Source organism: Periplaneta americana, chromosome 5, assembly GCF_040183065.1.
Source record: "Periplaneta americana isolate PAMFEO1 chromosome 5, P.americana_PAMFEO1_priV1, whole genome shotgun sequence".
NCBI classification, from domain to species: domain Eukaryota; kingdom Metazoa; phylum Arthropoda; class Insecta; order Blattodea; family Blattidae; genus Periplaneta; species Periplaneta americana.
The window spans coordinates 148,322,318-148,336,617 of NC_091121.1; the positions used below are offsets into that span (position 1 = coordinate 148,322,318).

The window sequence follows — 14,300 nt, forward strand, 5'->3', positions numbered from 1 at the left end:
GGCAACAGGCCATGATTGTTTGGCCAAATACCTGCATAGAATTGGAATATATCAGTCCCCTAACTGCCCATTGTGCAACTCAAACCAAGAAATGGATTCGGAACACCTAAAAATCTGTGCTTCAGTGGTTGACCATGATAATATCTTTGAAAAATATTGGAGTGCATGAGGTCAAATGACTTTATTGTCAAACGCCTGGCATTGGAAAACAACAACAACATTTTTGAGAAGGCTCTATTTCTGGAATAAGATCACTTTTATGGAGATGTGATTTCTGTTGTAATTTCGGAATATGGCCCTTTCAGGAACGAATGGTTCAATTGTAGGTCAGATATCTTTGAACGCCAGTGTACGAGGAACTATGTTATGGGAATCTGTGTATTATCTGGCTACGTCTGCTGAAACCAAATATATGTTTGCGAGTATTATTGAAAGCAAAGATGTTTTTTTATTCTGGCGAAGTTAAGGCTACAGGCATTCGCTTCCATTCAGCCTGAAACAAAAGAATACAGTAATGTACAAGTAAATTAATAATTACAAATGCAATATTAAATTAAAAACCTCTATATTTAAATAGGCTGGTAAAGATAAATACACAACTCTATAAAAAAAACATTATACCTTTATATGCCGGTAGGCAAGAGCCTAAAACAAGGAAATTAGATACAAATGTTTCGAAACAAATATTTCAAAATGAAACAAAAATAAAAGTAAATGCTAATTAATTATTTCTCGAAGAACATTAGAGCTAATCTTGAAGAATATATATGTTATTTTTGACATTACAAAAATTAAATCAAAAACCTCAATATTCAAATATGTAATGATAATTAAACAACTCTGTAAAAACATTTTACTTGTATGTGCCGGTAGGCAAGAGTCGTAAACAAGGAAATTAGATACAAATGATATATTTCAAAATGAAAAAAAATTAAAAGTAAATGCTAATTAATTATTTCTCGAATAACATTAGGGCTAATCTCGTAGAATATATATGTTATTTTTGACATTACAAAAAATGTTTTGTGTGTAATGCAGAAAATAAAAATTTGTATTTGGGGTCTACATACCGAGTTCGTTTTTCCATGTCTTGTCAGTTATACTCTTAATCCGAAAAAAATAACCAATAATGGGAATATCATAGGAGATACGTGCACTGTATATGCATAAAAAGAGTTGAATCATTACAAAACACATTGAATATAATATAACGATATATCCATGATCATCTTTGTGTAGGTCGGTTATTTTACGACGCTTTATCAACTGCTATGGTTATCTAGCGTCTGAATGATATAAAGGTGATAATACCAGCGAAATGAGTCCGGGGTCCAACGCTGAAAGTTACCCAGCATTTGCTCTTAATAGGTTGAGGGAAAATCCTGGAGAAAACCTCAACCAGGTAATTTGTCCCAACCAGGATTCAAACCCGGTCCCGCTCGTTTCACGGTCAGGCGGGCTACCGTTACTCCATAGCGGTCGACTGTGTATAGGTGTAATAATAATAAAATAGACAATAAAAATCTCGTTCCTTATTGTGGACCTGATTATTTACTTAGAAGATTGCCTATTTTTTTTTCGATTTCACTCAGAAGTCCTGAGATTTAGCCTACTCTCACTCCTCGCGTATGACATTCCAGTAAAACTGTGACAAGGTTGATGCTTTATGTCGGCAAAAAGAATATATGGGCTATTCCATATGAAATCGATCAGTAAAAATCCTCGCATTTTTTATACTCTAATTTTTTCCCTAGTTATACAAGGTGCTGAGGAAAGTGCAGTTGCAAAAATATACTATCAAAAGTCAAACGGTTTTCATATTGTTGAGCGACAAATTTAGCGTATTTTAAAAAAACAAGCCTCTTTCAGCGCTCAGAACTCTGGAACCATTTACTGCAGAACATTGAACGAGAGCTCATTTTGAAGCTAACATTTGGTAGGTTATGATAAGAAGTAATCCTTATTTTTTATTGTATACAGAGAGACAGATAATCTGATTTTACTTAGTTGTAGGTTTCTTTCCCAATTTGTAAAAATGTAAAAAAAAAATTGAGAAAAAACATTGCATTATTAAGAGGGATTCGGCATTGTTTGCTTAGTGTCACGGCAATAAGTTTCGGAGGTATTAAATAAATTATTTTCACACGCCTAGACTTGAAAGGCGCAACACAGCACGGACTGGCCGAGAGATGAAGATAAGCGAGCGCTGGGCGTCATTTTACTCCTGTGTTTATGAAAACCTGTGATAAAGCTAGCCCAGCTATGCGCTACTAGACGAAACATCACGTGTTTATGTCTCCTGGCCTTGCTTGCCTAGGCTAGCTCCCGCCTTACAGTCAGCTGGTTAGCTCACGCGCGTACTATTTATTTTCTTTATTTGATTTTTCAATACTTTCTTATTAACGTTGCACCAGTAAAAAATACGTGTTTATTTGTACTTTCAATGCGAAATCTAACCATATATTTTAAAGATATTTTTTTCGTGGGCAAAGGTGTCTTAATTAAGAAAAATCTTAATTTCTCCATTTCCATAAAAAGTAAGAAAAACTGTTTACATGTCAATATAAACTTTAACTTTTCGGCATCAAAATAAACCATGATTTTGATCATTGGGTGAAAGGGTTTCGAAGCCACAACAGTTTAAAGATGCTAATTTTATGAAAATATGATAAATTAAAATATTTTTAATTTAAACACTATGAAGTTCTGGTGCCTCAAACTTTGCACAAAGCATTGTATCATAGTTGTCTACGGACAGAAAAAGTTTCATTATATTTAAAAATTGCAAGGTCAATTTTCTCTATATTTCGGTCGATTTGAGATGGAATAGCCCATACGCTCTTGTTATGTTATCTATTGGTTATGATGACAAGTTCTGCGATCTTCTTTTATACAAGTTACCAAGTTTTTCCATTGATTTTACAGTTGTTTGCGATAATTTGATCCAGAAATGCTGCTCACCCCAGTACTGAAACGCGCTCGTCCGGAAATACGAGTCCGTTCAGGAACATACAATCGGCCTTTTACAGTAAGAGATCGAGTGCCGAGAAAAATAGTGTGTACATTTCCCCTGGATCGAACGTGGAAACGTTTTGTGTTGGCATAGTATGGACGGATAACATAGTCTGAAAGGCCGTCAAAGTTAGAGTATTAGTATACAGCTGACTTACATTCAGTTCAGTTCAATTTAGTTCCTGGCAATGCAGGATACTTTAGAACAGCGAATTTTCACTTACGGGATGTATCTATATTACGAAGAAATCGTACCAAGCTGTCGTGCTATATTTCGAACAGTCGTCAGTCCAGCGCCTATTAGAAGGTAAATCAATTAATTACATCTATAAAATAATGCATACCTTTATAGATTTTATTGTCGAAAGCTGACGCGCTGAATCTCCGCTAAGTGACCCGTTACTTGCACATGTACTTTTAAACGGCGTCTTACCAAGTGAAACCTGTTTCCAAACGTACACTAGTTACATATGCGGTCATGATGACAAGCTCTGCGAACACCATTGATATGGATTTTCTAGTTTCCCTATTGGTTTTATAGTTATTTTTGCAATAACTTGGTCTAGAATTGAGTGAATAAATTGGCTCATGATATAAACCTTCGTTAAGTTATTGCTTGCTCTTTTTACTCAATATATTACCAGTGTATAATGTAATTAGTTATAGGCCTATAAAGCTGTTTTTCATCGATCTATCTGAACCATATTACAGATGGGATGAAACAAAATATGATAGAGAGGTCAGGAGAATAATAATTCAGTACATATTTTTGAGAAGTTAATGCTATTTTAGCTAATATAGACCAATCGTCGAGATGTGAAATCAAATGCATGCATAAGTCGCGCTGTAGCTCATGGTGGGGTTTAGTGTGCTAGCTAGCTGCAAGTGGAAGCCTAGCGAGGGAAGGAATCTTCTAAGTCCACTTTCTTCTTTCCCTCACGCACAGGTAGGTTCCACGGAATAACGATTGGCCTGTATTATCATCAAAAATATTTGCTAATTTACCATAAATTGGTTTAGAATTGTTACTTTTTTCAAGAAAGGGAACCAGAGGATGTAACATTCTTTCAATAACTCTATTGTTATTCTCTCTGTTCTTAGTATATTGTTACTTATTTACTTTTACCGTTATATAGGGTGAAAGTAAGTAATGTCATTAATTTCAGGGGGATATTCTTTGAAATATTCAAACAAAAAATGTTTAATACAATTTTGCTCCTTTTTGCTTCCTTTTTGAGACAAAAAATTGTTGTGTATGAAACATTTCATGACTTGTTTTGGGAAAATCATTGATTTAATTCTCAGTTTGCTCAATCAAAATTTGAGATTGAAAGAATTTTAGTTTTGTCCTCTAAATATGCAGAAATTTTATCGGAACAAATGTAACATTTTAAAATTCATTTTCAGAACGAAAAGTTACATTTGTCCGGATCAAATTTCTGCACATTTAGAGGACAAAACTAAAATTCTTTCAATCATTTATTATCATAGTACATACACTCCTCTCTTAAACTGATTGAGCATATTGAGAATTAAATCCATGGCTTTCCCAAAACACGGTATGAAATGTTTCATACAAAATAAGTTTTATCTCGAAAAGGAAGCAACAACGAGTAAAAGTGTATTAAATTTTTTCACTGATTAACTTTATAATTTATTTACTGTGTTAACATTAGAAAATTACCTGGCTGACTAGTTCCGAAGCGGTAAGCCTATTCTTTATTGTCCGAAGACTAGTGAAGGTCCCGCACTATCTTCTGATTTCCTGTTGTGGTGGGATGTGTTCATGATTGTGTCGAAAATGTTGTGTGGTTTGAAATTCATTTGAGTGTTTAGGATTTGTTGTGGGTGTGATTTTGTATGTTTGTAAATTTCATATTGTTCTAGAGTGTTAAGTTTCTTGTTTTTTTGGCTAAATGTGTAGTATTTTCATGTCAGTGTCTATGCAGCTGTAGTTGTGATTGGAGTTTGTGATGTGTTCTGCATAAGTTGAATTGTTGTGTGGTTTGATTATAGCTGTCATTTAAAGTTTTTTTGTGTGAAATATCTCTGAGAATAACCCCCTGAAATTAATAACATTTCCTACGGTTCAGCCTGTATACAGGGTGTTCAAAAATAGCGTTTACAACGTTTCAGGGATGATAGAGTAGGTAAAAACAAGCCTCTGTTTTAAGTGACAAAACTTTAACAGATGCGCCGTTTTGCCGCTAGGTGGCCTGAAGTGTAGATGGCTTGATTTCCATCACAATACACATTGGTTAGTTCTATTTGTACTACTGTGTCTGCAAAAAGTTAAAAGGCCATCATGGTATCAACGAAGACTTGCTACGACACGTAAGTACGTTTGCGTTCTACTACGGCCTATGTTTTTCTACGCGATGTCCTACCAAAACTTTCAGAAAATATCCCATTGAACATCAGAGAACGAATATGGTTTCAGCATGACAGTACCCCTCCACACTTTGATCGTCGTGTCAGGAATCACCTAAATGCTACAGTCCCGATCGTTGGATTGGCAGGGTACCGTGGCCACCTCGATCACCGAGCTTAACCCCACTGGGTTTCTTTTGTGGGGAGACATGAAACGTCTTGTGTATGAGACACCGATCGATACGGCAGAAGACTTAGTTGCTCGCGTTGTTGAAGCTGCACATGTTATTCGAGACAATGTTGGCCTTTTTGAGCGTTGCAAACACACCATAGTACGAAGGTACCAGTTGTGCAATGCCTTCAATGGACGGCAGTTTGAACATCACCTCTAAAACGACAATTGATCTCGTTCCTTATGGATTATACTAACACTTACGTACACAATAAACAGCGCATCTGCCAAAGCTTTGTCACTTACAAAAGATGTTTGTTTTTACCTCCTCTATCATTCTTGAAACGTTGTAATAGTAATATACGTTACAAGAGCGGTATGTTGACGTTTTCATGGTCGAGGAAAAGATTGAAAAAGCGAAACGTAGTTGAGCTTTTTAATTTCCGAGAACATGAAAACAAACATACCGCTCGTGTATCGTACATTATTTTGTGCGAAGATCGTTTATTACATACGTGAAAGACGAATTTCTAATTAGTTGCAATGAAATCTCCATGTTGGTTTCTGTTTAATGACGGCAACTTCGGAAAACCAAAATATCTTTCTTCAACATTGTTGCTATAAAATGTTTTCTGTGTTTACTATACTCCAGCAGGCCGTGATATACGTCTGTCTTTTTTTTCCCCTAGTCTATAAATGCGAACTTAAAACAAACGGTAAGGTTATCTAATGATTTTTTTTTTCATTTTAATATTTTAACAATATTATTTATATAACATATTGCAGTAATAACATCGGCATCTGGAATCTTGTCGATTTTTTCACGGCTTCCTTAATGTTACTTGTATCAGGAATGCAATAAGTTTCGTGGAGTAGTAGACTTTACTTAATTTCTGCAAATATTTAAAAACAATAATTAACATTGCAATTTAGGTGAAATTGCAGTGGTAAGTTTCCAATTTATAATTATTACTATGTTAAACGTCTCTAAAAATAATATGTTAAAAGCTTAAAGCAGTAAAATGAATGTCGCACTTAAGCGGTAAGAAGAGGGAAATTGTTATGTGTGTTACGTTGGGAATACTGAATGTGGTATTTCACACTTACCGCGTATTGGTTCTGTGCGGGAAACAAGCAAATACGCACAATCTCGCACAAAATTTATTTTTAACACTCTGTATTTATTCAATTTTTGCTTGTTTATTCTTTATATTTTATTATCGAATACATATTTTTATTTATTTATTCTTTTTATTAATTTATTTGCTTGTTTCTTTGTTTATGTATTTACTTGTTTATTTATTTATTTTTATTTATTTGTATATCTGTTTATTTCTGCTTATTAAACGTTCTTTCGTCTGTTTCCATATGAAAGAGGTAGTTATTCATGAAGTCAGAAATTGATCCTCTGTTCTACAAAGGGAAAATGGTTGAAATGTGAGCGAATTGTTGACGAAACAAATTTTCACAGCAGTAATGATGATAACGAGGACGATAACGAACAGAATTATAAGATGTCTGACGAGAATGTAACATGCGTTGCATGGCGACCTAATAAAGAGCAAGTGAGGGGTGGGAGAGGGACGGGCGGGCGGGTTTCATTTTATCGAGCCCACATTTGCATACCGGGTGGGCTTCCATATGTTGCGTGCAATAACACCAGCCGTGAAATTTCCAGAGAGGTTAAAAGAGTCGATGGGCTTCCATTAAGCAAGAGTGGGATGTGCATCTAATCTGCTGTGTGCTACAACAGGGTATTTCCATGCTGCTTACAGTTCGATCGGCTACGTCCAGGTCAACATATCGTGGCAACGGCAATTAATCACCAAATAAAATGTCTGCTTTACTGTTTACCACAAAAATGTATATTCCTAATTATAATTGGGAAGAATTAAACATACTTATATCTAATCGTAATTATTGTCTTCAAACGATCAAGAATTATTCCTTCTTCCGTTTCAATTTCCAGCTATTTCTCGGGCATTCTCTGTCGGGTAATATTGAAAAACAAGTGTCGTAAATGTTTATCCATCCATTCTTAAACGATTCTACCTATCTACCAGTGATGTATGTAATGTAGAAGAGATAGACACTGGTCATCCTACCCATTATCTCCTGCCTTAGTTAACTCATGAGTTATACCTTATTGATGTTACTCATTAAGTTCAAAATTACTGTTTTCGGACAGTTGACTTAATAATATATCTTTCTGATTGAGGTTTTACCTCTGATTGAGGTTTTACCTCTGATTGAGGTTTTACCTCTGATTGAGGTTCTGGCTGATATGTGCATATATTGTCAGGCAGTATGTTATCGTTAAAACCCGAAATCCGTCAAAACAAGTTTCATCTAGTAAAACTAATTTAAACAAATGTAGATAGATAGAAAGCGAATTTTCTAAGGTCTAGAATCGGTGACAAGTTGTGTTAGGTTTGGTTTGTTTAGGTTTTAGAAAGGATTTTTCGTAAGGTCTAGAATCAGTGACAGGTTAGGTTTGTTTTTTTTTTTTTTTAGGGTTTTGGTAGGCCTTGTAGCCTATATACGCTTTTTGTTCATGCTTTTGTTTTCTTAAACTAGTTTTTACTAGTTGAAGCTGGTTTTGACGGTAAAATATACATCAGGAGTCTGATTAGTGGAATATGTAGCTAATCGACGATGTATGCAATGGAGGGAGGAAGGAACTGGCTACCCTAACCCATTATCTCCTGTCCTAGTTGCCTCATAAGTGGTGCCATATTGGTATCACTTGTGAGGTTCAGAACTATCTTCGGACAGTTGACTGAACGACAATAATAATAATAATAATAATAATAATAATAATAATAATAATAATCCGTGGCGCCACAACCCTTGAAGGGCCCAGACCTATCACCCGGCTGCTGGCCTCATGTTCACATGCCGAAGCAGAGGTGAACGATCATCCAACTAGATCCCCCCCCAGCCGTTACAGCTTGCTTTCGCAATCGGATTTCGCTACCTATCGTAGCTCTCCAAATGCAGCACGATGCTGGGTGGGCGCCGGTCCCATACACTGGCCGAAATTTCATGAGAAATTTTCTTCTCCCATGAGGACTCGAACCAGCGCGCGTTCCGTAAAGCGAGTCCTAGGCAGGATGCCTTAGACCACGACGCCACGGCGCGGAACAGTAGTAGTAATAATAATAATAATCCGCGGCGCGACAGTCCATGAAGGGGCAAGTCCCACTGTTGGCCTCATGTCCACATGCCTCAGCAGATGTGAACGATCATCCAACCAATATGTCGGTATTGTATGGTTAGCATGATAATCCCCCCACAGCCGTTATAGCTGGTTTTTGAGACCGGATTTCGTCACCTATCGTAGCTCCCCAAATTCATCACGATGTTGGGTGTGCACCGGTGCCATATACTGGCAGAGATTTCATGAGGACTCGAACCAGCGCTTATTCCCTAATCGACTCCAGTCTTTAGGTATGATGCTTAGCCTTATACCATGACGCTACGGTCCGGTAGAACAACGTCTGTAAGGTTAATTATGAGAAATGCATTTTTGGTTTAGAAAGATACGTTAAGTTTTGTTGGAGTATATTTACCAAGTGCATGTAATGTTTCTTACATTCATTGGATTTCTTCAACATTATCTGCAATGGAGTTACTTATACTAATAATGTGTCTGTGATAGCTGAAATACGTAGCTACGCAGTAAGCCTACACTGTAACACACTTTCACTTGGTAGCAGACAGCACGCACATAGTTCATTACTGATTTATTCGCTGTACCTCGAAAATCATTTCAATTACATAGAATCCAGTTGTAGATTCTGAAAGCTAGTGATTATCAACGTATTTCATATGCAATATGTCCTGACCCATTTTCCTGCACTTTGGGAGAGGTATAATTTTAAAATGTTAATTTTTTAATAAATTTTACTTACCAGTTTCTTAAACCTACAAGAAATTTAATTTTTTTAATTTTATTTGAATTCAAATATACAGAATAAAGAAATATAATTACAAAACAAACAAAGAGAAATACAAATAAAATAATACAAGCAATATAAAAAGAAGATACAGTAGTATTAACAAAATGTGAGACCGAATGAGCAGCGCTCCTGCTCGGTCGCAGTTCAGATATAATATTAAAATAAATAAATAATAATAATAATAATAATAATAATAATATAAATAAATAAGTAAAATAAAATACGAACTAAAATATAATTACAGCGGCAATGGAATTGTATAATATAATATTAACACTAGAGAAGAATAATATCGCACGTGAAAAGTAGGACTAATATATATTTCAAAATTATAGAATACAAATATAATATAGGTTGATTAATTCATACACATAGGCTATAAATTAAATGTAGTAGTAATACAGTTAAAACAAAATAATTTACAGATATTTATACCTCTTTATTGTCTGAACAATTTACAAAAGGGTTTTACTACTCTAGTCCTTACCGTTACAAAATTCTTAAGCATTGTAGTTACGCTCAGCGTGTCGCTCTGGTGTGACAAGTGCAAAATATTAAAGTTTAGGCTTGTAGTTTGACGTTATTCACGTCAAAGTAGAACCAGTGATTTATCACATCGATAAATATAGACTCAATGGCAGCATTTTCCTCTTATGCTCAAAGTACGTCTATTTCTGATTACAAAACAGAGGTATCCAAAACGCTGGCAGGAAATGTTAACAGACCAACAGTTCTAGTAGGCCTGAGTGCAAAAAAAGAACACGTCTTTTATCTTACATTCGTACCTTTAATGCAATATTAGTCACATCTGCTGCTATTTTTGAGTTAGTCTTTCTTACAAACCGAGAGCATTGTCTAGGCCGGTGACTTGCGCGAGAGGCACGTGGAGGGGAAAGTAGGGGGGATACACGTTTGGAGGCAGTGCGACAAGGACAGTGAATGTGTGCGACAGAGAACACATGCTACAGACGGAGTAAAAACATTGACTCTATTGTTTAATTTACTTTGCCAATGGACTCATTTCACTACAGGTTGATGTTTTCCGCACCGCCAGTACTCTCTCCCGAGAGAGCGCGACTGCCATCTGCACGGTATCAGCGATTGCATCAAACTGGCCTATGCATCCCCTGGTTACATTCCGCAACCTCATTGACTCGTCCAGTGTTCGCGCGCATCGTATTTACACCGGCCGTGACTATGCTCTCGGGCTGTACGAACATCCACGTTAAGATGATTTTAATAACAGAAAACTTAGCAACAAAAAATAATCGTCGTCACCATCATCATGATACAGAGTATAGCTTGTATTAGACCGTCTGGCCTGTCCAGGAATCCTACTTGTCTTGTTGTTGAATCCTTGACTCTAGTATTGTTGTTTAGTCAACTGTCCGAAGACAGGTCTGAACCTCACAAGTGATACAAAGACAACACCACTTATGAGACAACTAGGTCAGGAGATAATGGGGTAGGGTGGCCAGTTCCTTTCCCTCTCCATTGCATACATCGCCGATTAGCTACATATTACACTAGTCAGACTTGAGATGCATACAAACAATTGTTCTTCCTCTGACACATATCGTCAAGTGAGATGTACTGCCTGATAATGGATGTACATATCAGACAGAACCTCAATCAGAGGACTATAATATCTAAAATGACTAGGCCTATGGATCGCGTCTGTTCCTCAACTCTAGCGCTCCAATCTTCTACCCAGTCTACTCTGATTTGGTTCTGATGCCATTTTTATGGACAAAGACGTTGTAAGGATTTCCTCGGGGTACTCTCTTTTCTATAATTCATTCCACGAATGTTAGGGAAAACACAGCAATTTTACTTGAAGCAAGTAAGAAGATAGGTTTGGAAGTAAATTCCAAAAAAACAAAGTGCATGATTATGTCTCGTGACCAGAACATAGTACGAAATGGAAATATAAAAATTGGAAATTTATCCTTCGAAAGGGATGAAAAATCCATATTCCTCGGAACAACGGTAACAAATGTAAATGACACTCGAGAGGAAATTAAATTCAGAATGAATATGGAAAATGCGTGGTATTATTCGGTTGAGAAGCTTTTGTCATCTAGTCTGCTGTCAAAAAATCTGAAAGTTAGAATTTATAACACAGTTATATTACCAGTTGTTCTGTATGGTTGTGAAACTTGGACTCTCACTTTGAGAGAGGAACAGAGATTAAGGATGTTTGAGAATAATGTGCTTAGAAAAATACTTGGGGTTAAGAGAAATGAAGTTACAGGAGAATGGAGAAAGTTACACAACGCAGAGCTGCACGCATTGTATTCTTCACCTGACATATTAGAAACATTAAATCCAGACGTTTGAAATGGGCAGGGCACGTATGGGCGAATCCAGAAATGCATATAGATTGTTAGTTGGAAGACCTGAAGGAAAAAGACCTTTAGGGAGGCCGAGACGTAGATGGGAGGATAATATTAAAATGGATTTGAGGGAGATGGGATATATTGGTAGGGATAGGATTAATCTTGTTGAGGACAGGGACAGATGGCGGGCTTGTGTAAGGGCGGCAATGAACCTCCGGGTTCTTTAAAAGCCATTTGTGAGTAAGGCATGCCAGTAGGTTTGCATAACCTTCGGGCGCTACTCCAGAAATTTAGCGTTAAATAAAATGTATACCTTGAGAAGTTGGCATCTCCGAGCATCAGTTCCCTATTTCCAAACATTCATATTGAACCCCCATTTTGACCCTGTTAAAATATTCAAGTCCTGACACTTTAATCCGTTCCGTTTTCAATCCTATAAGGACAAGCAGCCTGTCTCTCTGGTTGTAAGGTCAATGCAGCCAGGTCTCTTATAAAGACACGTGCCAGATATACGATGCGGGACACACTGGTCCCTGCTGGCTTTGTAGACAGAAGTTACATCGGAGGCTTATTAACAACATAACAAGTATAAATAGAAGTCACTTAATGCATGCGTGCATAGAGTCTAGGATGAAGACTTAAACTACTAATGGGTTTGAATCCCATTGAGAATACGGATGTTTACCCTTTGCTTCTGTGACATCGTAATTGTTTTACATTAAGACTTCGCTTCGTGCTAACCACATGTTGTGATAGTCTCAACTCGAGTCTGTTAAGTTTGTAAGATTAAAATGCCCAAGGAAGGAGGACTAAATTTCTACTGGACTACGATCACTTTAACAACAGAAAACAAAGCAACAAATAATAATAATAATAATAATAATAATAATAATAATAATAATAATAATAATAATAATAATAATAATAATAATAATCACCACCACCATATACTTCTTGGATTATATCGTTTGGCTTGTTTGCTTCAAGAAATTCTATGTCTTGTCAGTCCGGAGCTGTACAAGTCGTCCCCATTTCTTCTGCTGATAGCTTTGTGATTTATTAGAGTCTTGCGTTTGGTTACCTAGAGTCACCGAGCAACCCGCAACAATGTCGTTGCGTTTGGGGAATGGGTTAGTGACTTCAACCTCAGACACACAGTGCAGGTCTGCCTTCAGTGAGTAAAGCAGGCAACATGTCGAAACAAAACAAGAAGCAACAATCAGTGTAAATAATTTTGTTGTTCTTTTCTTTTCTTCGTTATATCATTTTAATTTCCACTATTTATTTATTTTTTATTTATTTATTTATTTATTCATTTATTAATTTATTTGCTTATTTATTCATTCATTTGTTTATTAATTTATTTACTCATTTATTTATTTATTTATTTATTTATTTATTTATTTATTTTCTTATTTATTTATTTATTTTCTTATTTATTTATTTATTTAATTTATTTATTTATTTAAATTTAAATATACAGAATACAGAATATAATTACAACAAAACAGAAATAGAAATAAAATAATACAATCAATATAAAAAGGTACAGTAATATTAACAAAATTTGAAGACCGAATGAGCAGCGCTCGTGTTCGGTCGCAGTTCAGATATATTATTAGCAAGTATAAAAGGAATATAGAAAATGAAATAGGAAATAATTATAATTAAGCTACAGTGAAATTATATTAATATATTAATGTAAGAGGAATATAGAAAATAAAATAGGAACTAAAATTAAAATTACAGCTGAAATGAAATTATATAATATAATAGTAACATATGGCGGCCGGGTAGCTCAGTTGGTAGAGCAGCTGGCTACGGACTGGAAGGGCCGGGGTTCGATCCCAGGTGGTGACAGGATTTTTTCTCGTTGCCAAACTTTCAGAACGGCCCCGAGGTTCACTCAGCCTCCTATAAAATTGAGTACCGGGTCCTTCCCGGGGGTAAAAGGCGGTCAGAGCGTGGTGCCGACCACACCACCTCATTCTAGTGCCGAGGTCATGGAAAGTATGGGGCTCTACCTCCATGCCCCCCAAGTGCCTTCATGGCATGTTACGGGGATACCTTTACTTTTTACCTTTTAATAGTAACATAGAGAAGAATAATATCGTACGTGAATAAAGTAGGACAATTTATGAAAAAAATATGTATTCCAAAATTATATAATACAAATATAATATAGGCTGATTAATTCATACACATAGGTGTGGACATGTGAAAAGACTTTCGGAGGATAGATTGCCAAAGAAAATGATGAAATGGATTCAGACAGGTAGGAAAGAGACGACCGAAAATTGCATGGAAAGATGGAATTTTCAGTATCATTTTGAGAAAGGATTGGAAGACGAGGATTGGAATGATATGGAACGTTGGAGAAAAATGACCTAACTTTAATTGGACGCGTTAAGATGTTAGCGTTGTAAAACCTGTTTAATGATAATG

General features: G+C 36.0%; 1 protein-coding gene across 2 annotated transcripts in view; it reads left to right on the forward strand.

The window, feature by feature from the left end:
• The window catches only part of LOC138700208 (irregular chiasm C-roughest protein), an 831,933-nt gene that overhangs the window by 776,972 nt on the left and 40,661 nt on the right, over positions 1-14,300 (forward strand). The window lies entirely within an intron of this gene.